The sequence below is a fragment of the Mus musculus genome, chromosome X (genome assembly GCF_000001635.26).
Source record: "Mus musculus strain C57BL/6J chromosome X, GRCm38.p6 C57BL/6J".
NCBI lineage: Eukaryota > Metazoa > Chordata > Mammalia > Rodentia > Muridae > Mus > Mus musculus.
This window is the reverse complement of record NC_000086.7, coordinates 69594018-69619558: the sequence shown is the minus strand read 5'-3', so window position 1 is coordinate 69619558 and position 25541 is coordinate 69594018. Positions and strand designations below refer to the sequence as shown.

Here is a 25541-nt window from a genome sequence, read left to right as displayed (position 1 = left end):
AACTCAGTTTGGTAGACCAGGCTGGCCTCAAACTCAGAAATCTGCCTGCCTTTGCCTCCCAAGTGCTGGTTTCAATAGCTTTTAAATGATATTGGCTTAGCATGTTGAATTCATATATACCAATAGATACTATTTACTTGCATTGCTCACTTATTTGTAAAATAAAAAAAAACTACAATGAATTTAATTTTTTGTGCAAGTAGAAAAAACATAATACTTTCTGATGCTTTAATCCTTTGATGTGTTCAAAATTATAATGTTGATAAGCCAAACTATGCCACGACAATGACACATATTTGGTCACTGTCATCTCTGTCATCTGAGTTCATAAGGAATGTCTAAATAAGTTTTAGTGTGTTAGAGATTTTCAAAAAAAGGCTATGATATTAATATGGATTTGGGTGGAATCTTGTCTCCATCTTCCACTGCATGGTTTTAGGAATAAGGCTGATAACTGTTCCAGTGAGATAAAATATTAACTCTTATTTCATGGAATTCTTTGGAGGTTCAAGTAAAATGTAAGTGCCAAGTGTGTATATGCCTGCTAAGTTTCTTCTTTCTTCATCCTGTTGGTTTAGTTCTAGTCCCCAAAGGATGAACAAAATGTTAGGCTACAATCATATAATGGTTCAAGTACAAGAGCCAACACAGTGTCTGCTGCAAGAATGGAAATGTTAGACAACACTGATAGCAAAGGACACAGAGTAAACCACTCACCATAGTCCTACATACATATAAACTGTCCTAGGATATCCCCACAGTGTGAGCAGAAATACAGGTTCTGTCCCCAGATTTTGATCCCATACCATGCCATGAAAAGTCATCAGGAAGTCCAGCCAAGGGGAGTCCTTTTGTAAGAATTCACACCACCACATGAAAATATCTTGGGTAGGTGTTGGTCTCCTCCAATCAAATTGTAAGCCATTTACTATAAAAATGGGCTAGCTGTATCTTCTTCAATCAAACTAACATTTGATCAAACCAACTGTCAGATTAAGGTGTTAAACTATGCTTATGGAGACTTTCTGAAAGCTACAACTTCCATACATTAATTATATATCCTGGTAATGTGTTCTTCAAATGATTTTGTAACTAACTGGCTGCATTCCAAAAGAATATAAGTAAGTCCTACAGACATACATGAATCATGGAGGTATGGCATCGACTTTGTTAACATATGGAAAAATTTTATTAGTTAAAAGTGTTTTTACCTTCTTTTTCATTAAAGATATGTTATAAGCTCCATGTCAAGGATCATAGAAAATTCTACTAAGCTGCATTTCCAGAATGCTTGCAATCTTTATAATGTGTAGGAGATCAATTGTAGTATTTATCAGAGATTGATGGATAGATCGATGGATGATTGTACAAAACAAAGATGAATACACTAGGCTAAAATAGATATAATGCACTAGAGAAGAAAATTCTTTAGCATTTAGTTCCTAAGATGACAGTGCTGGTGACATGGGCATTGTATCACAAATATTTTAATGAATAAATTAATGACAATGTCACTCATCCACAAGCAAATGCCTTTGAGAGATAATATAAAGCAGGCAGGCAATCTGCTGCATGAGTAGTCAAAATTAGCTACTTTTATTAATTTATTCTGAACAGTTCATTAATAGGAAAAAGACAATGAACTTTACCTTCTGAGAAAACCTCACAGGTATAATAATAATTATCATAATTGTTTCAGGATGACCACACTCAATGATGGGAAACTAATTGCATCTCTAAATCTGAGTCAGTGATAACTTCTTGACCAAAGATCAAATTGTTTTGAACCTAGTTCTATTTATAAAAAAGGAAAAGGAAGCCACAAACATGTCATTGGGTGTTCCTTAAATAGACAAGTGGGCTGCAGGGTTATAGAATTCTTCCTGCTTCTATTGACAGATAATTAACCTAAACAACTGTGTATCCTCTGATAGAAATACATTCTACTTTCCAAAGACAAAGGTCCAAATAATCATCCCGTTATATTTTTCAAATAATGAATGCATTCCTATAGAAATTAGCCATTCATGTTAAGTCAAGTACTGCTACTTTGGTTCAGGTCTTTAGGATTTGTCTTTTATCACAGTCAGCTGAAAAGTGTACTGATAGCTTGACATAGTATTGATAGGGCCTGCCATATGCACACTGAGAGCAGAACTCTTCTCTATAAGGGATCTGAAAAACTATCTTGTGGGTGTCTTGTAAAATGGAGCAGCATCAGAAAAAAATAGGGTACTCAAAAATTGCTGTATCTCTAGGTAGTGTTATTGAAATGATCCATAAGAAGCACTGACCTGAGATAAAGAACTCTGAAACCTGGCTGTATGAATAAATCTTCCTTCCTGCTGGAATACTTCTAGAATAAAGTTGTTCAATACTGGTGCTCCTCTCTGCTATCACTTGGCTTTCTGAGGCCATACAACCATCACAAAGTTATATTTTCTACAATGAGGAATTTCTAAGTTAACTTACTGGTTTGAAGTCCTAGGAATAGTTTTACTTATTCACTTGCTGATGGCAGAAAGTGGATGCCTTCTGGCTCTGGCCATTTTTGTTGTTTTAGGCACTGCTAATGTTTGTCAAATAGCAACAGATGTTTTGCATGCCCTATTTCTGGCCAGATTAACATACCATAATACACGTGAATATCATGAATATGCACTTCTGCCTGTTTTGTGAGGATAAAAGGAAGTGTAAAATGACTTCCTCAGATAAAATGTCATCTAAACCATTTGTGAATATGTCCCATCTCTTTTGTCCTCTACAGAACCATGAGGTAACTGGCCAAACACTTATTCCTTTAGGTTTTTATCATCAATATGAAAAATTAAACATTGTTCTGTCATTAGCTCTTGAGCCATGGGGGAAGGGTGCTGCTAAATTCACAAATTTCTTACTTCCAACTGTTTACTAAAGATAGACTGGAAGCCTTTACTTATGGAGATAAACTCAGAGTTGATGGAGACATTTTCTAATCCATCCTAAAAACTCTAGCATCTTTCTTTTTTTTTTTTTCCTAGCATCTTTCTTAAAACAACTTTGGCGATTGTAGTTATTTTGTAAATTTTATGAATAAACTGAAAATGGCTCAGAGAAGACTTGTAACCAAAGGAAAGCCACTAGCAATTGTTCTCAATTTATTATTTTGAATATTATTTGTAGTTAAAATATTTAGCATTTCAACCTGTTGAGTTTCTAGAAGATCTTGAAGCACTTTAAAATAAATATTAGAAACCTTATTAATGATCATTTCATCTCACGAATATACTAGCCCTTATGCAAGTGCATAAAGCATTCTTATGAGGCAATTACCAGTGATGACAAGAATTATTTTCCTTCTTTTCAGCTGGTTAAAATGAAACCTATGGATATTAAGAAATTTATGAAAACCATACAATGACTCTGGCATAGTCAAAGCAAAGTGGAGAGCTGAAACAATTATGTGGCCAGGCCAAGCCAATAAAAACAGAGTTAAGTGCCTTTTTTCCCATCCATATGCATTAGCAAGCTCACTTTCTGCATTGATTGGATTCCCCAGACAATTATTTTAATGCCTCTTTTGGTCCCAGATCTTCATTCACCTAAACAATTTCAAAAGCTCCTAACCTATTTGTGTTAGTTACTTTTTGGTCATTGTGACAAATATCGGACAAAAGGATACCAAGGAAGATGGGTTTGTTTAGTTCACTTTGAAGGTATGGTGTAGACTGTGTGACATGTAAATAGCTGTGATAGTAGTGAAAGGAACATGACACAGTTGATCACATTGTGTCCAGAGTCAAGAAGGAATGAAAAATGTTGGTCTTTAGATAACTTCCTTCCTTTTATTCGGCCATGAAGCCCATATCATGGAATGGAACTACCTACACTCATAGTGCATCTTTTCAATTCAATTAAGTAGAATATTCATAGTGAGACTTTCCACTCATAATTAATTCTGATAAGACCATATTAGACGTATTAAGAGTTGTATGTACTACAATATTCTAAATACCACTAAATTAACAATCAGGACTATCATGAGTCCATCCCTTGTCAACTTGACACTCAAATATATCACTTTCAAATTATAACTTTCACTTTTGGTACTCAAAGGGTAGTGGCCATATTATTATGCAAAACGAATTCAGTCCAATTGTTAAAGTCACTATAGTATTTTACATTGAAAACACTATTTAAAGGTTTACTCTTTTTTCCTCACCCAATACCAGCAGAAAGAACGGAAACAGGTAATCTTAGGAAATAGGAGGTTGGGGGACTCAAGAATGCACCAGAAATCTGGGAGGTGAGACTCTCAGGAATCAGAGGGAGGGACCTTACATGAAATGCCCAATAGTAGGGAGAGGGAACTTTTAGAACATGACTCTAGCAGAAATATAGGGAATCAAATGACAGAGGGGATTGCCATCCCACAGTCAAAACTCTGACACATAATTGTTACTGTCTGAAAGAACTGCAGGGATGGAAATGGAGAGGAGACTGAGAAAAAGAAGGTCCAGCTAAGGACCCAAAGGGGGATCTAGCTCAAGGGGAGGTCCCAAGACCTGACACTATTACTGAGGCTATGGAGTGCTCACAAAAAGGGACCTATCGTAACTGCCCTTCGAAAGACCCAACAAGCAGCTGAAAGAGTCAGATGCAGATATTTGCACACAACCAATGGACAGAAGTAGATGACTCCTGTTGTTGCATTAGGGAAAGTTGAAAGAAGCTGAGGAGGAGGGCCACCCTGTAGAAGGACCAGCAGTCTCAATTAATCTGGATCTCTCAAACACTGGACCACCAGACAGCATATACCAGCTGATATGAGGCCCCCAACACACATACAGTAGAGGACTTTCATGTCTGTGTTCATTCAGAGATGATGCACTTAACCCTTAAGCAACTGGAGGCCCCAGAGAGTTTAGAGGTCAGGTGTGGTAGGGGAGGGTGGGGGGCATCCATGTGGAGATGGGATGGGACGTGGAGCAGTTGGAGGGTGGATGGAGTATGGGGAATGGAATATGGAGTGTATTCCAAATTTTATAAAAATTAAAAAATATCTATTTCCACAAGAAAAAAAAGTTTAGTCTTTTCTGAGACTCAAGGCATTCTCATTACCGTGAGTTCTTATTTTTAAAAAAGGTATATTACAATGGCACAGAATAAATGTCCACATTTGAAAAGGGATGAAAGGAGGAACAATAAGGAATGGCTAGGCCAAAAGAAGACTGAAAAGCAGCAGGACAGACACTGAATCCTAGAGATTTATGTCCATTATCTGGATCTTTGATAGAATTCAATGGCCGGAGATATACCCTCACTTTTAGCCTTGCAGTTTATAGCACATGGGCCCTTGCTCTTGGCCCAGATACACTCCATGCTTCTAGCTTTCCTTGGTAATTAACCCATGATTCTGGCATCTGCAATCTGAATTTCTTACTACAACCAGGCATCACCTTCAAAGTTTCCTAGAATGGCCTCTTGGAACCTTTTTCCCAGGGAAAGTGACCCTGCCTTATTTTGCCTGGCTTGAGAGACTCTCTGAAACAAGTCCCTAAGACATTCTCACTCTTGCATTTTCTGTTACTGCAGAACTAGTAACATGGGGGTGATGCTTTCAAGTTGCATTGAGATGCAGTGTAGTCCCTTTCTAATGTAGCTGTAGTGGCTTCTGTTGACCTTGGCAGCTCAACATGAGAGAATATTTTCCCAAGCAGTTGCTTTAGGACTAGGGCACAGGGAGACTAACCCCTACATTAGAAGTTTCATTTCAGGATCTTTTCTTTTATAACAATTTATATTTTCACAAGTTGGAGCCTTCAGAGAGTCTTGCTTCAAACTAGTTTCTAATGGACAAACTGTTAAACAAAAGATTTCTCTTTAATTGGTATTAATCTCTTTAAAAATTATGGCTGCTTGCCTACACCTGCCCTCTTTGCATATTTAAACTAAACTTTGCTACTTTCTTCCTATTTTCTCTCACTGGCTGAGACCAGTGTGCAGTAATTACCACACAGCTTGAATGCTGTGCTGTCTTAGGATCTCTTCTGCCAAAAAATGAGTGAATTACTTTTGAATTCAGTTGTATTCAACATTTCAGGACACAGGCAGAATGCAGCCATTATTATTATTATTATTATTATTATTATTATTATTATTATTTTGCCAAGGTATAATGTCAGTGACCTTTATGTCAGTTCCTACTAGAGTCACTTTATCCCTCTGAGGCTTTAAGAGCTTTACCACTGTTTGTACTCTTTTTGAAATTCTAATTTTCTAAAATCCCACCAGTATTCTTGGGCTTTTCTATCGATGGATATAAACTACTCCATATTTGCCCTTCAAACAGGTTTGAAAAGAATAAGGACTATATGGTCAGACCTATCAGTGTCAAACCCTGGCTCCTGGTATCATTTTTCTATATTAATTTTTTGGGTGTTTTCATGATAAAATCAAGTTAAGGAGGAGTTTGACTCACAATGAAATGGTACAGTCAACTGTATTATGGAAGGTATGGTACTGTGATGGCTCTAGGTCTGGTGGATGGCATGAATGTGAAGTGTCTGATCACACTGAGTCTATAGACAGAACTATTGATACTAATAATGTTTGTGTTTCATTTACTGTCTTGATTTCACTCAATATATGTTATTCCACTTTATGCAGTCTTAGAATCTAGCCCATGTAGCCATTCTGTGCACACTCAAAATAGGTCTTTCCTCCTCAGTGAAAATTCTCTGGCAATACTCTTACTGACATGCCCAATGATGTGTCACCATGATCATTCTAAATCCCATCAAACTGACAATCATGGTTAACAATTACACCAGCTGTCTTTATTTTACCTATAGAGTTTATGCTCTGCTCTCCACCGGAATTAGAAGATTTGAACATATACTTGAATCCATCCACTTTTCACAAACGTAAACAGAAATGACATTTAAATCTTCTATCAACTGGGGTCCATTTAGTCTTATCTCTTTTGATATTCCCCAAGGAGACTATATATTATTCTCTTTTGTGTCTTTACTATTGTTTATTCAGTAAGAAATGTCCTCCATCCATATTTCACTATTTTTGTCATTACCATTCTTCTTCAAAGTCCAGCACAAATAGTGCATCCTTTATTATAAAATTTTTTCTTTAAATCAGAATTATAGTAAGCTTTTCACTAACCCAATATATCATTTGTTGCTCTGTTCTACATGTATGTAATTCTACTTTGTTTACATTTCTGTATATACTCATTTTTGGATCTATCCCATGAGGCTATAAATTTCTGGCAGGAAAAGACAATGTTTAATTAATCCTCATGTTTCATGCATATTACAATGAGTAGTATCATGCTTGGGCAACAGAAAAACATGTAAGTGCCATGTAAATAGACATATGGAGGAGAACAAACATAAGCAGAACAGTTCAAACCTCTGAGGTCATTAGATTTAACCTACTGTTGGAATCTCAAAACTGTTTAGTGAACTAATATGGACTTACTTTTCTGTCTTAGTTATTGACAACCCTCATGAAGTCTATATAGTGGATTTTACAATGTCATCCATTCCCAAATAAGTGATTACTTTACTATACATCTTTTTCACTTATCACATTGCTAGACCTGTGTGGATGGAGGTTTAGAGGCCTAGTATAACATAATACTTACAAGCTACTGTCAAAAAGCAGTTTACTAATAGATCTGTATTCATGTGCACATTATTAAAATATACTTTAATGTGACTAGAACATTTTCAAACAGCTGGCATATTCATCTGAAAAAATAATTAGTTTTCAATGAAAATTGCTTTTTATTACTCAGGAAAAGTCCCCCAGTGACTTTTAAGGATCTGCCAAGTAAAATTTCAAAATGAAAATAGAGAATCCCTGATGGCTACTGGCCAAGTGGAATGAAAAGACAAACATACTGATTTGTGCCAAATCCTATACACATTGTACAGAGGCAAAGTAGAAAAGTACCCACCTGGTTTTAATTTAGCATAAGATGGCTCCGTGTCCATCCCAGCCCTACAGAAGACTGTCCAATGGCCAGTGGCCTATGGATTACACTAGCTTTATCCCCTCTGACCTTACAGCTAGGAAATGAAAATGGGTTCAGGAGACAACAGAGAATTCTTTTATAAGTCAGCCTGTCCCTGGGAAGACCAATACCTAGAGAGTTGTTACATAGTCTAAAAGAAAGTACCCAGGAGAATAAGCTTAATGAGGCTGAGAGAATAGCTCTGTTTAAAAAGAGACTTGCATGTGACTCCTCCCCTTAGCTAGTTCTCTAGAATTATCAGATTAACTATTTTAGCGATGAATAATAGTTGGTTAGGCTTTGACAGTTTATGGCTTAACAACATCTTTCTTGTCCCAGTGATCCTTCTAAAACACATCTACCAACATAGCAATATCATTAATTCGCTTCCCTTAACAAATATACGAACTTCTTATGAAGTACTCTATTGATCTTCGTACCAAAAACTGAGGAATACATACATAGAAGTATCAACCTTGAAAAGTTGGGCCTCTTTTAGAACACAAGCAAATCACCAGCTAGGCTATCTCCAATGTCAGGAGCTTTATATATGCTGAAGCAAGGCATAGGCCAATAATAAAATAGTTATCATTTCAATAAGAGAGGGAAAAACCCACTAACAAAAAAAACAAGCAAAAAACAAGTAGGAAGTTCTTACTCTACCTTTCAAGGATAAATATGTTTTTCCTGGAGCATAAGAATTTATAAAGAATAATAGATTTTTGCCTCAGCCATCTCTATATTTAGAGCACATTGATCCTGACATTACTCTTTCCTCTTCTCCATTAGTCTTCCTTCTATCATCAGATTGCTTTTGTTTTATACTCCATGTAGAAGAGAAAACATATAACAAAAGACAAATACTAAGGGATCAACAGTTTTAAAAAGATGCCTTTTCCTGAGTCAAGCTTCTGACATCTGGCCACCACATTCCATGTGACTTACCGTTACCAAGAACCAGAATGACTACAGTTTATTATAGCCATTACCTGTAAGAATCAGCTACAAGTAAAATGTTAAAATTTTAAACAACTCACTATTGTTGCTTTTCTGCTTCCTATTGCCTTTGTATTTTCCATTCCAGCCTGATGTCAGGAGCTTTCTTACTCTCCCACCAGTAGTTCAATACATTTTATCCCTAAAATATACAGCCAGAACAGGAAAATTCTTTTCTATTCTTGGCTGAATTCATCCTTCACATGTGAATAATTGTATTCAAATCAAATTTGTAGACTAATAATGCATTACATGCTTTTGAATCACTTTTCATTGATAACCTGGTGTAGTAATATCTGTCAACAAGTTTGGTCATAATATTAAGAACAATATATGTAAGTCACCTAACCTAATACTTCCCCCAAATCTGTCATATAAACATGAAGTATTATTCATTCATAAAGAATGATATTTTGTCATTTCCACTAAATGAGTATAGCTGAAATTAACCATGCCAAGTGCAATAAGAGAGATTCAGAAATATAATCACTATCCTTCCCAACCACCTGTGGAATACACACTTTTGAGAAATGAGAGCAGAGGTCAGACTGTTAGGAGGAAAGAAGGGGCAGAGGTACAGGAGAAAGGGAGATAAGACAGGGTGGCAGGAGTATACCTACATGAAAGATTACAATGCTAATTTATATTATAAGTATATAATAACTATAAAAACGAAGAAACTGTCAAAATATTGTGGCTAAAATTAATATTGATATTGCTGCTATCTTTCAGATTCTGGGCTGGAGAGATGACTCAGGGTATAAACACAGTTGATGCCAAAGTTTATTACCTAAATTTGATCCCTAGGCCCTACATGGTAGAAAGACAGAGACAACTCCTCAAAATTGTCCTTTGATTTCTACAGATGAACTGTGGTGTAAATGCATTCACATCAACAGTTCAGTTAGAATAATGAAACTTTTTAAAAATTTACTTTGTTAGTCTTATAATAAGGATGCAGATACCCATTTCTCATTTGGGGATGGTGCTTCCGAAGTATGAATTCAACACAAGACACTCAGAGGAAAGGAGGAATAGAATATATTTGATTGTTACACTTCAAATATGTATCCTGGGATCATCTGCTACTACATGGGAGGACCCAATACCTGAAGTCTTCTAAAGGACAGAGGCACAATGATTAGTCTATGATATACTATACAATGTTTGTGTGTACACAGCTCAATGAAAATCACAAACATTGGATATTTTCATTATCTTATACTCATATTCCATTTTGTAGACTAGAAACAGGGTGTGGAAAAAACTATCCACTTGCTAGTGACCTATTCCAACTTCTCTGGAATATGCTTGGCAATTAGCATGACTCTGCAATTAACATGAGTAAAATTGCTTCCTTATCATGTTCAATGTCCCCAGCTAACATGTCCAAAAATGAAAAAAAAGGGACATTCACACTTCATTATAATTTTGGTTAAAGAACAATAAAGGACAGGTGACAAACCCAGCTGGAAGGCCTCTTTTTCATTTTCCTGTGACCACAAATCAGACATCTTGGGCTCACAGCAGGATAGGCTCCACTGGCAGTAATTGGCACCATCTGTAGCTGTCAGAGCACTGGCTGGCATTCCAGCATTTCATCTTTCTAGTCAAGGCATTCATCACTAGTCCAAAACTCAGCCAGCTGACACTGAAAGATGAACTTGCATTGATTTGCTTGGCTAAACTTATCTGAGCTTCAGTTGGTACTGAGAAAGCTTGTTTAATAGCTATTTCCATTCAATATATTTACAAGGTAGATTGTGTACTGAATATTATCTCAATTATACTTAATGTACTCTTAATAATTATGGTGAATTAAAACACTTGAAGTAAGTATTCTATATGAACTATGTAGATTTCTGTCAAATGCCAACACATGGATGATGACATAAAAAATTCTTCATCTTACATCCAAGTTACACTAATGACTTCCATTGCTGAAGGCTTTGTACAATGTAGAGGCAATATTCCCTCCTTAGTAGCTGTCAAAATACATTAGAAGGGTGTCATCTTTAAGAAAATTATAAGGAATGAGATTAGTGCAAATAGACTCTACATTCCAGCCCAGAACAGTTTCTTACTTTATCATCCTGGACCAGGCTCAGCATTTAGTATAGCAGGTAGAGAGAGACACAAACCCAGTCCTTCTCAAGTGTTCACTATGTGATGGAGTAGAAAATTGATTTAATTCATGATCGGGATGTTCCATGATATACAACAGAGTAATGCTTAATTGCTGTTTTATCCTCATTAGGACTATTCAGCACTGTTAAGTAACATTTTCTTATTCACTGCATATAATCATTTTCCCCTAAATCTAAATTCATGTGATCTTCCTGCCTTAATATATATATATATATGTTTCTTCTTCTTCTTACTCCTCACTCTAGATCAAGATGCATAGATCACTTTTTGAAGGACATTAAAAGATACAAGGGAATAATGACTTCTTAACCTCTAGTGTCTGCGGATATATCCTTATGTGTGAATATGGTCATAAAAAGTATGGCTCAGTTGACATATACAGAGAATCAGCAGTATCAAGAAATAACTATAGGAAGAAGAAACAGTTAGAAGAAAGGGAGAATGGGATATAGTGGTCTCTGAATCCAATATGAGTAAGGTTCTTAAAAGAAGACAGAAATCTGGACCAGAGCATATAGAGAGGATGATGGAAATTGAGGATGACATGCCTTCTGCTGCAAGCCAAAGAACATACTGGGATACAAAAGTCTAGAGGAAGTCAAGAAAAACATTCCTCTAAGGGTTTTAGGGGGACTATAGCTCTTTTTTTCACATGGATGACTGAACTCAAACCTTCAACACTGTGACATTATACTTTTCTGTTCTTTAAGCCATTTTGTTTATGGTGCTTTTATTTTTACTTCAGCCTCAGAAAATATATAAATTAAAACCTTAGAGAACCTACATTCTCTGTGAAACTTCATTCAAGTCTCATCAAGCCTGAGATTATCTTGACAAGTCAGAAATTAAGTATTATTGCAAAATCCTTTGACTCCCTCAATTCCTGTTTTTGCATGAATGGTACCAACCTACTGGCAGATTGTCACACGTAAATAAAATGTCTAATAAGACAATACTAATAACAACTCCCAATTATCAAGAGATTCCATATATTAACCACTTCAAAGATTTTGTTTTAGGCACTCACAAATGATTTTAAATGCATTTGATTTATTTAGTACTCAAGATGATAGTGAATCAGTACTTAGTATTATCACCATGATACATATGAGGAAGCTGAATTCCAGGTAAGGGCTTTTCCCAATGCCATATACATAATAAATATTAAAGCTAGTTCCATTCAACCCCAAAACATGTGCTTTTCATGGCTATGGTCAAGATACTATATGTTCATACAAATCTTTTCTTGATAGTTGCCCAATTTTGTTCAGATTATTGCTACTTCTTTTGCATAGTTTGGTTCAGGTTTTAGAATGTCTTATTCTCATTGAGAAATATACACTCAGAAGCAAGTTTCCCTCTAAATGATCAGATGAAATAATGAAAGAGAGAGAGAGAGAGAGAGAGAGAGAGAGAGAGAGTCTGGGAGCAAGGGGGAAATCTTATAATATGGATGGAAATGAACAATTTATTAATGAGTAGGTAGGTGATTACACAGATATATTTTTCTTTTTCAGCTTACTTGGAAACATAAATTAAAAATATAATGTGGTACATGGAGTTAAGAAAAATGAAACTTCCAGAACTTGCCTTGGAAAGTAGAGCAAGTGATAAATGACAAGTCTCACTGAAATATTCACTTTCTTAGTTGACAATATAAATAAAATGTTCTTCTCTGAATAAAAATGTGGGAGTCAGAATAGCACAACAAATATTTATATAGTTATTGTCAATATATTATTAACAAGTATGTTTCCATCTTTTAGGGAGTAATTGATGACAATATTAATATTTAATTTTATATATGAGGAGACAATTGTGGGGAAATAGTAAATGAACTGCTTTGTCTATTACTGTTATCTTTGATACTCATGAATACTTATGTATGGGCCCAGAGTGCAAAAAAACCAAGAAATATTTGACAAGGTTTATAGATAGAAGATTAAATATGTGTATATGGATATAGATGGATACATGATTGAGGAATAGAAGACAGGGCATGGGTAAAGTGTGTGTGTGTGTGTGTGTGTGTGTGTGTGTGTGTGTGTGTGTGTGTGAGAGAGAGAGAGAGAGAGAATGAATCCACATGTATAATGGCTTAAAAATTCTCTGGGCTCTTTTTCGTGACGCCTCCCAGGCGCTCGGCTGTGTCAAGATGAAGCTGAACATCTCCTTCCCCGCCACCGGCTGTCAGAAGCTCATCGAGGTGGATGACGAGCGCAAGCTCCGCACCTTCTATGAGAAGCGCATGGCCACGGAAGTAGCCGCTGATGCTCTTGGTGAAGAGTGGAAGGGTTATGTGGTCCGGATCAGCGGTGGGAATGACAAGCAAGGTTTTCCCATGAAGCAAGGTGTTCTGACCCATGGCAGAGTGCGCCTGCTGTTGAGTAAGGGGCATTCCTGTTACAGGCCAAGGAGAACTGGAGAGAGGAAGCGCAAGTCTGTTCGCGGATGCATTGTGGACGCTAATCTCAGTGTTCTCAACTTGGTCATTGTAAAGAAAGGAGAGAAGGATATTCCTGGACTGACAGATACTACTGTGCCTCGTCGGTTGGGACCTAAAAGGGCTAGTAGAATCCGAAAGCTTTTTAATCTCTCCAAAGAAGATGATGTCCGCCAGTACGTTGTCAGGAAGCCCTTAAACAAAGAAGGTAAGAAGCCCAGGACCAAAGCACCCAAGATTCAGCGACTTGTTACTCCTCGTGTCCTGCAACACAAACGCCGACGTAATGCTCTGAAGAAGCAACGTACTAAGAAGAACAAGGAGGAGGCTGCAGAATACGCTAAACTTTTGGCCAAGAGAATGAAGGAAGCCAAAGAAAAGCGCCAGGAACAGATTGCCAAGAGACGTAGGCTGTCCTCACTGAGAGCTTCTACTTCTAAGTCTGAGTCCAGTCAAAAATGAGTCTTTAAGAGCAACAAATAAATAATGACCTTGAATCTTTCATTGGCTTTCATTAATAGTGTAACTAGATAAATGATGGGAAAGATGAGACAGAAGGAATACATCTATAGGACTGCTAGAATATGGGGAGAGTGATTATTTTCAAATTACTATGTATTGAGCTTCTACCCCAAGGTAAATAAATAACATTTGGAGACCATTAAAATGTAGGATGGCATAGAAGAGGCCTTAAATTACTAAGATTAATAATTAAAGAAACACAGCCTTTAAAGTAAAAAACACTGTGCCTTTGAAACTTGTTAAAAAGATTAACTTCTGTCCCAAAAGGTATCAGCCATGCGCTACCAGCCTCCCTGCCCCTACAGTGGCAGTGGCTGCATTCTTGGTGAATGGTAGTGGAAGGGATTAAACCTAGGCCTCAGTCATGCTTCCCAGTCACTGGTACTGATTTGTATGCACCCGCTTAGGTGTGAAGGTAGTTTTTGGTGTGTATCAGAAGTTAGCTTGTGTAGCAAAGACAGGTTTTCTCCATCATGTTTTTTTGTTACACGTGACTATTCACAAATGTGCTGCAGACAGTAAAATGAGAAATACCCTTCCAAAAAAAAAAAAATTCTCTGGAAAATGGTGGTATATTTTTAGTTTGTCCAGCAAAAACTTCTTCAAAATTGGAAATTGAAATTACTTCAAAGAAGAATTCAGCAGTCACTTGAGCTAAATTAATTATTGTATTTGAATCATTGTGTGCCCATATTTATAGCCCCCTGCATAAATGCAGGCAAGCACTACTTATTGTGGCTAATCTTTAGTTCTTATGTTTCAGTAACTAAATATTAAAAAGAAGCCTTATCTTATGGAGTGGTTTTCAGGATCTGAATGTGTAAAATGCCCATTTTCTGTCTTGCAGTGGTTGACATATAGTCTCACTTTGGACCTTGGTTTAGCCTAGAAATCACTGTTTTCCAGCCTCATCCTTCTGAATGATTGACTGTATGCATGTAGCAACATGCCTTGTACTGACTGTATTGTCAAGGACTGCTATCTGTTAATCATCTGAAGTACCCTAGGATTGATGATATTTAATAGAACATTAAGACTTTGAATAATTATGTGCTTATAAATGGTGGAGGAAGCTAAAAATATTAAGGTCATATCAAAATTTGCAGACTGCAAACTTCAAGATATCTTTGTTTTTAATTGCTGAATAGTATTCCATTGTGTAAATGTACCACATTTTCTTTATCCATTCTTCAGTTGAGGGAGATCTAGGTTGCTTCTAGAATCTGGCTACTATGAATAAAGTCATTATAAATATAGTTGAGCAAGTGTCTTTGTGGTATAGTGGAACATCTTTTGAGTATATGCCCAGGAGTGGTATAGGGGTGTCTTGTTGTAGAACTATTTCTAATATTCTGAGAAATGACCAGATTTATTTCCAAAATTGTTGTACAAGTTTGTACTCCCACCAGCAATGGAGGAGTATTTCTCTTTCTCCACACTCCTGCCAGCATCTGCTGTCACCTGAATTTTTGATCTTAGCCATTGTGAGTGGTGTGAGGTGGAATGTCAGGGTTGTTTTGATTTGCATTTTCCTGATGACTAAGGATGTTGACCATTTCTTTATATCCTTCTTGTTCATTCGAGATTCATCTGTTGAAAATTCTGTTTAGATCTATATACTCCATTTTTAACTGGTTTATTTGATTTCTTGATATCTTTAGAATAGTTAAAACTTTTCTATACTAAGTATCCTGTTTTATATACATATATATATATATATATATATATATATATATATATATATATATAATCAGATATTTTCTTTATTTACATTTCAAATGTTATCCCCTCTCCTAGTTTTCCCAAGAAGAGAGGCTTTCCTGACTTTATATTGCTGTGACAAGTACCTTAAAACCTTTCAACTAAAATAAAGAAAGATTTATTTTGGGTTACTGTTTCAGATGCTTTAATCTGTGGTCATTTGCTCAGCTGCTGTTAGGGCTCAGGTGAGTTAGAGGATCATGGAGAAGGGCATGCTGAAACTAAGTTTCTCTCCCACTATCCCTTAAGAAGTCCAAGTGTCTTCTGATTCTTTGGACTTGGCTGGTTTTGAATATATATCAGTGGAATCACACAGTATGTTATATTTCATTCTGACTTTTCACCTAGCCTCCTACAGTGAGGTGCATACATCTTTTGATATGTATTAATATTTCATTCAGATTTCATGGTGGATATTTGAAGTGTTGTTACTTTTTAGAGGCTATGAATAATGCTTTTATGCATCAAAAAGTTCTGTATGAAAACTTACTGTAAATTTCCTTGTACAAGGTGGTAATTATCAGATCATATAATACTTTTGCATTTAATTTTTGTGGAACTTTCATTTTTCACTATTCTATGTATCATAAAATTTTCTTACTGACTATTGTTTCATTTTTGCTTTACTGTTTCTTCTCCCACTAAACTATTCCCACAAGGACAAGAACATAGTTTGTTCTTTTCTTTGATGGATCTTTAAGGTCTAAGCAGTGCCTAGAACATGGGAGTGGCCAAGGACTGTTTATGAATCACAGTAAAAAAGACAAAAAGGCAGGAGACATTTCATGGAGAGAAAAGAGAGGACAAGGAATACTTGACTATTTCTAAATATTTGACCAAAGGATTTCCCGCACTTAGATTCCTTCATGGGTGTAATCCCACGACAAAGCATTGCAGTAGATAAAGCCACCCACAGTGATTTCAGAGAGGACCTGGCTATAACTCTAAATGTTTACCATGACCAAGTACATGTATGGACAATAATGGTAAGACTAGAGACACTCCCTTTCCTCAAAGGCCAGCTCTGTAGTCAGGAATAAGAAGATAAGGAAATAAAGGCGCTCATCCTGCACTGGATATGGGTTTGCATAGGATGGCATTTTCTTTCAAATTGGATGTACTTCTCTGGAGACTTCTCTGGAGATAGTAGGAGTAGCATTGAAATTCATTCATGACAGTAATGTAACCAAGAGCCAAAGCCTGGGAGGGAATGTTAGTGTCCATCAGTGTGGGGATGACTTGGCTATTGGTACATTATAATTGCAAGGGATTTTTTTAATTGTTCAGAGGCCTTATATTAAAACTACTATAACACATAGTTAATTGGAAAAGTTACTTTCCATAGCTTATTATGAATGTAGGACTATTTATGTAAGTAAGTATGGGTATAAGCAAAACACTATCACATAGCTTTGTTAGGGACTTAAACATAAATGGAAGTAGATGAGGGAGAGACAGAGACAGAGACAGAGACATAGAAACGGAGAAAGAGATGCTTATCTGGAAGGTATCGAATTCAGAGCAGTTTTTATCTACAAAATCAGAAAGGACAAAATCTTTAGACAAATATAAAAAGAAAGGGATTAGTTGATATTGGTCATCTTCCTATTGGGTTGCCATACCCTTCATCTCTGGGAGAAGGACAACATTTAGAATGTAAATTAATAAAATAATTTTTAAAAAGAAAAGGAATCTCAGGCTTAGTAGAAATGTTTGTATTTACAAATAGTGTATTTCCATGTTTTCTGTGGAATCAAACCAGGTTCAAAGTTATGAAATAATCACTTCTTTTGTGGAAACTGGAAAATAAGATCACAGTGAAACATTTGGTATTCCTACAGTGCAAAGCAGTTGCTTTTGAGCTCAACTCTGCTAGAATTTCTCAGCATCTCACCCTGGCATTTGCTGTTATCCTTAGGATTCTTGTTTGTAGAAAGACTTTTGCCACTGAAGAATTTGTCAAGTGATATTTTCCTAAAATCATTTTGATAATAAAAGTAGTAAACAGTAATCATGGAGGAAAAAAGGCCCTGTTTCTTATCTCATTTTGTGGTAAGCCTTGTTTTGCCATCTCTATGACCCTCATTTATAAAACAAGAATAGGGAGGTCTGCCTTGTGGCTTCTGCTGGCAAGATTAGTAACATGATGCTTGAAAAGTAACAATGTGCTGCATCATAGAATCAAAGGATGGATGCTGTCTAACATGGTCATACAACACAACAAATTAAAAATATAGAATATCTCAGATGAAAGCCACAGATAGTGAGCTTCTGCAGTACAAACAAATGCTAGGATGGTGTTTGTAAATGCATGAGCTTGAGTGTTCCCCCCCTCCTCCCCCTCCCCCTCCCCTCCCCCTCCCCCTCCCCTCCTCCCCCTTCCCCTCTCCCTTTTCCTCCCTCTCCTTCTGTGTGTTTGAGAGAGAGAGAGAGAGAGTGTGTGTGTGTGTGTGTGTGTGTGTGTGTATGTGTGTGTGTGTGTGTGTGTGTGTGTGTGTGTGTGTGTGTGTTTTATCTACATAATGGAAATCTAAATCAATGATGTAGCTATGTTTTATATCTTTTTTTTTCTAGTGAGCTGAACAAACAATTTTATGACTAGGCTATTGACTATTAAATTCTTCCATATGAATTCCTGAAGTCTATATTGAGGATAATATTGACCTCAGTTAAGACCTTGTGTCTTTGAAGTCCTCCAATGTGGATATATACAGATTTCTAATTCCTGATAACTTTGTACTACAGCCATGACACATGTCAGTTCATTTGAAGATGCCAAATTATTTCCACACATACAGCATCCTCTGTGGTAGGCATTGCAGCCACTGAGTGTGACAGAATATAACTGTTGGGAATATTTTGAATTAGCGTTAAATATCATGAAGCAACAAAAATAAACCTAATCGCGTAGTTTCACATTGACTTTCAGAGCTTACTACATTAAAAAGCCTGTACTATCAACTAAATTTACAAAGTAGATATGAAACCATTTGTTTGAGATAGAAGACCAGGTCAAAAAAATAGTTTGCAGAATTAGGTAATAATTTATTAGACAAAGACACATATATTAGATCTTATGTCTCACAAATAATGGCTCATATATTTCATCTTCTGAGTAGCACAACAATTAATCGAAAGTTTACATGTTTTTTTTTCAAACAAATAAAATAAATGTGCACAACTCCAGTTAAATATACTATGAAAATAAAATGTTCTCATAGAAGTTTTTACTAAGCCAAGCATAATTTACAGGACTTGAGTCACACAGCTGTTTATATTGTAGCAAGTAATTTAAGAATATCCTGACCCAGCTGAAATTGTTTAGCTATAGTAGTACATGGGTCACAACTAATGACAATGACATCAATTAAAGTCGTACTTATTTAAAACAGGTTTCTCATGATCACCATGAGATTCACTTCTTTGCATTTTCATACTATTAAAGGAATCATTATTATAGGAATTCTTAAGCAGACCAAGATTAGCACATTTAAATTCAATAGATTCATTCTGAGACATACTACTGGAAAATATGTCTCTTAAGACATAAAATGTCCCCTTTCTTACATTTCTGAGGAGTCCAATTAATCAATCCTCTCTCTACATTCTTGTCAACCTTCTCTATTTGTGATGCAACTACCTCAAATTGATTTTTCAACTTAAGTCAATCCCTTGGCAGTGATTTCAAGTATATCCCTATCAATGGGGAGAGGGGACACCTAAAATGCCTATAATCAGACTGATTGCAAGTGCTTTGAAATATTTTATTTTCAGAAATTTTCCATTTTGGAAAAAATAGGAAGCACTGTAAATTATATAATAGAAACATATCTTATGAAATCTATTATTAATTATATAAATATTCTAGTGCCAGACTAAGAATTCCCCTGAAGGTACTAGTCCTATGACATGTAAATTTTATGAAATGCTATGACTATATCAAGGGAAATGAGTAACCATGATCTAATTTTGAATGCACTGAAATATCTCACCAGAGCACATTGCCTATGCTAGTGAAAACCATCCAGTTGTCAATTAGTATAGACATAGGGCCCTTGCAAGATCTACAGGGTGCTCCTGTCCCATTCTACCTATTCCAAACCAAACTAACATTCATTCTGCTGTCTCATCTGCTGCCATTGACCCTCCTCTATGTTAGAGTCTCCCTGTAATTGTGTGTACTTACTGCTGTCCTTAGCTGGAAGGCTGTCCCCCATGGGGTTTCTGGTTTGCTTCTTCACCTTGAGGTTTCAGTTTAATAGCTATTTTCATTTGCCCTTTCTTACAAGAAACTCAGCTCTTGGATCTAATTGTTTCATTGTCAACCCCACAAAAAGAAAGAAAGTGAGCCCTTCTGCAATGCCTTAAACAATCACTGTATTTAACAACCCTATTCATAACCATACATATTTTATATTTTACATGTTTATTTTGTTAAATATCAACACATTCTACACATGGTTATAGAAGGCAGATTTTTATCATGTTTTATTCAATAATGTGCACCTAATAACTTCAAAAGACATTATGAGTACTTACTGTGTATAAATATGAAAGTATATCTCTTTAAGTGAGATAATTGAATATGAATTTATGATTAGAATCATTTAAAAGTTATAGCTGATATTTCTTTCAGAGCAGAGTTCTAAACCAGAAGGAAAGTCTCAATGGAGGAACAGGAACAATGTGTTCTTTTAAGGAACTTTCAATTTCCTCAAAAAGAGTGAACTTTTTCAGTGTCATAAGGATAGTAAATTCTAGATTCTAAAGAAATATACATGATGCCATGCTTTGAAAGAAGAACTTAGAAAATAAGCTAATGTTTAAATGTAATCTCTATTGGTTATGAAATGATATGTCTAGATCATCAAGACTCCTATTGATAGACGAGGGTTCTGTGTTTCCAAGTCATAGTAATGCATTGTATAGCACGCTTGACAACTATTAGAACAAAATAAGCTAAGGTTGCTCTTCTAAGTGGGGATGGATGTGAGTGGGATTGAATTTCTGAAACCCTTAATTTTTTTATTACCTGTATATGGTATTGGAATACCAGCAAGGAGATAGATAATACTTACTAATGCTAAGAAAATGTAGCTCAGTGCACAGGTGGATGGATAATCAGCACCATAACTACCACTACAATCTAAAATTATGTATGATATTGAAAGAGAAAGCTATGAAAACACATACTTCACCAAATAGTGGCAAGCCCTCAAACAAATGCTTCAGAAAGTCTTCAGAAAGGGACATAGAACAAGTTTCTCTATAAGGAGGCATATGTCAATGCTATGAAAGGGACAGAGTACATGCTCCACTTTAAATAGTAGTACCTAAGCTCAGTTTGCTGGAGTGCTCCCACTTAAAGTTATAAATGGCTTGAACTCAATAAAAGGGATATATTGGATAAAAGGGAAACTGGAATATTGTCTTCATTAACATAAAATCTTCCAGGTTTTCTAATATACTTCCTAAAGAGAATGGAGAAAATGCCTCAATTTTCACCAGATTTTTATAGTTTTATAGCAGCCCTGGATATGCATGAATTTCAAAATACATTTACTTGAAATTTCATTATATGAAACATTTATCCCACGAATAAATTAGAGACTCTGAAATACAGTGCAATAAAACGTTTGCTGATAGAAGAATTTTTATGGGTGAAATACTATGAAAATTAGTAGCATTAAATATGATTCCTCTTAACCTAGACTAGTCCTACACACAATTATTTTGACATGGTCTGTCATACATAATAATTTAGCTTTTCAAATAATGCTACCAATAGGGGTTGTAACAATTCTTATCAGAATTTCAAAACCCATGATGATTCACAGAGTAAGGAAAATGCTAGTTTATCAATCTATTGTAGAAAATAATTTTCTCAGAGCTCAATTGGATTGAATAATTTGTTCTGTCTTTAAATATTATGTATGGTATTCTCTTGCAAGAAAATAAAACCATTATACATAGAGAAAACATCTTCATCTCTCTTTACTCAATTGGACATGACTATGCTGTCTAAACTCAACAAATGAAGCATTTCAATGATATTTGACTGTGGTTGACACATTTAAACACATCATAATGCTGGTAATTTCATCAGGTGCAATTCATTATAGAAGCAAGTGATTTCTAAACAATTGAACAACATAGAAAAATGACAGTCAGTATGTAGAGTATTAAAATGAGTATAGTCATTATTTTCAAGATAGATCATGATTATAGGCCATCTAGTCAATTGACCTGGAGCCAAGGTCAAATCTTATCATGTGGAACTGTTATGATTTTGCTTATGCAAATATGTGTGAACTGCCTCCAAGGGAAATGGCATACATGTAAAACAAATAAAATAGTTGTTTAGATTTAATTATGCTAGAAAGAATAAACCTACTGTGGAAATGATCCATGAGGAGATAAAAACTACCCTCATGTAATTTAAAAAAAAAAAAAAATCATGATGGATCTTAGTTACCAAAACATAAGTTTGCAGTGTTCTGTTTGAAGTGATAGAAAAATTTTGTAGATAAATAAGGATGATGGTTTGCAACACTGTATATATTTTCTTCCATTGGATTGTAAACTAAACATAGTTAAAATGGTAATATTGGTGGATGATTATTTTGAGCTAGGAAACCATTAATGCAGTTTATAAATTCCTAAGACTTTTATAATTTTATTCATTAAAATTATAAAACATTTAAAAATTAAATATTTCCATTTGTCTTAGGTAGAAGATAGAGCACAGACCCAAAAGTTATAAATGTTTTTCTCTGAACAATATTGCCTGTGTGATGGATGGAAATTTCTATCAATGGAGGCAGAGAGGTATAGTTCAGAGAATCATTTTGAAAGATCCATTTTATTGCTCTACAATATATGATAAAATAAGTCTTACTTGTCTCCAGTTCTGTTGAGTCATTATTTTATAACAAGTTAAGTATACAATGAGAATAACTTGATCAAGCTATGCAGAAGTCAAAAGTATAATTTATAATTGCGATCTTCCTTTTAACTGATAGAGATGGCTCAGTGGTTAAGAGCAATTACTGCTTTTAAGAGGAACAAGGTTAGATCACCAGCACCCATAAGCAGCCCACAAGCATCTGTAATTCCAGCTCCAGGGTACCGAATGCCCTCTTTTGAGCCATAGACATGCATGCAGTGAACAGACATACATTCAGGAAAACACCAATACAAATAAAATCAACTTAAGCTGCTCTTCTGGAGTGCTGATTTTTTTTAAAATTTTTATGGACCATCAAGAGACTGCCATATCCAGGGATCCATCCCATAATTAGCCTCCAAACGATGACACCATTGCATACACTAGCAAGCGTTTGTTGCAAGGACCGTGATATAGCCGTCTCTTGTGAGACTAGGCCGGGGCCTTGCAAACACAGAAGTGGATGCTCACAGTCAACTATTGGATGGATCACAGGGCCCCCGATGGAGGAGCTAGAGAAAGTATACAAGGAGCTAAAGAGATCTGCAACCCTGTAGGTGCAACATTATGAACTAACCAGTATCCTGGAGCTCTTGACTCTAGCTGCATATGTATCAGAAGATGGCCTAGTAGGCCATCATTGGAAAGAGAGGCCCACTGGACAGGCAAACCTTATATGCACCAGTACAGGGGAATGCCAGGGCCAAAAAATGGGAAAGGGTGGGTAGGAGAGTGGGAGGGGGGAGGGTGTGGGAGACTTTTGGGATAGAATTGGAAATGTAATTGAGGAAAATACGTAATAAAAAAAAACTTAAAATAATAAGAAATAACAAAATAAGATTTTTAATGAGCTTGAGTGAATTGTAAGCATATGATAAATTGAGAAAATTTATATAAGATTAGTTATAATCTCTATGAATATATTTAGATCACCACTTATGGTCATGATCAGTGATCTTAGAATGGTTATTGATGATTAAAATTGAAAGAATCTCTCATTTGACAAACTTGACAACGAATATCTAATTAAATAAACTGCCCATGGCCAACCATTTTTCTTTTTAATGACTGATTTGATTTTATTTTTATGCATTCTGGTGTTTTGTTGAATGTATTTCTGTGTACTATGCTAGTTTCTGATCTCCATGGGAGTCAGAATAGAGCACTGAATTTCCTGGAACTGAAGATACAGATGATTATAATCCAGACACCATGTGGGTACAAGGAACTGAACCTGAGTCCTCTGCAACAACAAGTGCTGAGCCCACTCTCTAGAACTGGATTTGTTTATTTTAAACAACAGCACCCTTTGCCTTTAAAATAATCTAAGTACTATAATGCTTATATTACAGACAAGAGAAGTGAAGCAAGATAGACAATGACGATTTCTGAAGTCAGAGAATGAACTTTCGGAATAAATGGAGAAATATTTCTCACTCTGTCACATCACACTGTGTGTGTTTCTGTGTGTTCACATGAATGCATGTGTGTGATTTTAGAGGTTCACTAAGAAACATACTGTAAAGAGGAATTGCCTAAGTATATACCTTTATGTTAATATTTATTGACTGGAAAATGTGCTCGACGCTATTAATAATATTGAATTATATGACTTTATCTTTATATCATGATACAAAAGAGCTGACACAATTATTATATATAGGCCATACATAGTATATTGAAAAGTTTCCCCCTGGTTGATATTCACAATAAAGAAGCAAAATCATGATTTTATAAATATGCTTTTATTTAATGCAAACCAACATGGGTATGTACAAGGCAACTTTTAAAAATAATCATTCTCATCTTATATTTTTCTATTTGGGTTCAAATCAGTGAGCAAGGCAGTTGTTTCTTCTAGCCTATTTGGCTAACAAAGCCACTCAATACAAACATTTGTTATTGTAAAAGTTAAACAAGTACATTGCATCATAAAAATATGATCTGAAGTAGTTCATTCACATCATATTATCACATGCCTAGTGTACACCTTCAGAGAAAAGTAACTTTAAGATTTCCTTTATGTTGGAAGAAAAATGGCCAATTAATGTGCTAGAGCATTTTTCTTGTTGCCTATGAGTTTCTTTTTTCCAAAATTTATTGGTTACTTTACTTATTTACATTTCAAATGTTAGCCCCCTTCCCAGTTTCCCCTCCGGAAACCCCCTAGCCCATTGTCCCTTCTCCACCCACTCCCACCCTGACATTCCCCTATACTGGGGTATCAATCCTTCACAGGACCAAGGGCCTCTCTTCTCATTGATGCCTGACAAAGCCATCCTCTGCTACATAAGCAGTTGGAGCCATGGAACCCTCCATATGTACTCTTTGGTTGGTGGTTTACTTCTTGGGAGATCTGGGGGAGTCTGGTTGGTTGATATTGTTGTTCTTCCTATGGGTTGCAAACCCCTTCAGCTCCTTCAGTCCTTTTTCTAACTCTTCCATTGGAGACCCCATGCTCAGTCCAATGGTTGGCTGGGAACATCTGCCTCTGAATTTGTCAGGACCTGAAAGAGCCTCTCAGGAGACAGCTATATCAGGCTCTTGTCAGCAAGCACTTCTTGGAATCAGCAATAGTGTCTGGGTTTGGTGTCTGTATATGGGATGGAGTGTCAACAGATGATGGCAAGGATGTGGAGCAAGAGGAACACTCCTCCATTGATGGTGGGGGTGCAAACTGGTACAACCACTCTGGAATTAAGTATGGCAGT

The 25541-nt window shown here is 35.9% G+C and overlaps 1 protein-coding gene and 1 pseudogene across 8 annotated transcripts in view; one reads left to right on the top strand and one right to left on the bottom strand.

Annotated features, from left to right (window-relative positions):
* Aff2 (AF4/FMR2 family, member 2) overlaps positions 1-25541 on the bottom strand; it is a 511865-nt gene that overhangs the window by 252496 nt on the left and 233828 nt on the right. The gene's annotated exons all lie outside the window — the stretch shown is intronic.
* Gm8172 (predicted pseudogene 8172) lies at positions 13273-14665 on the top strand (annotated as a pseudogene).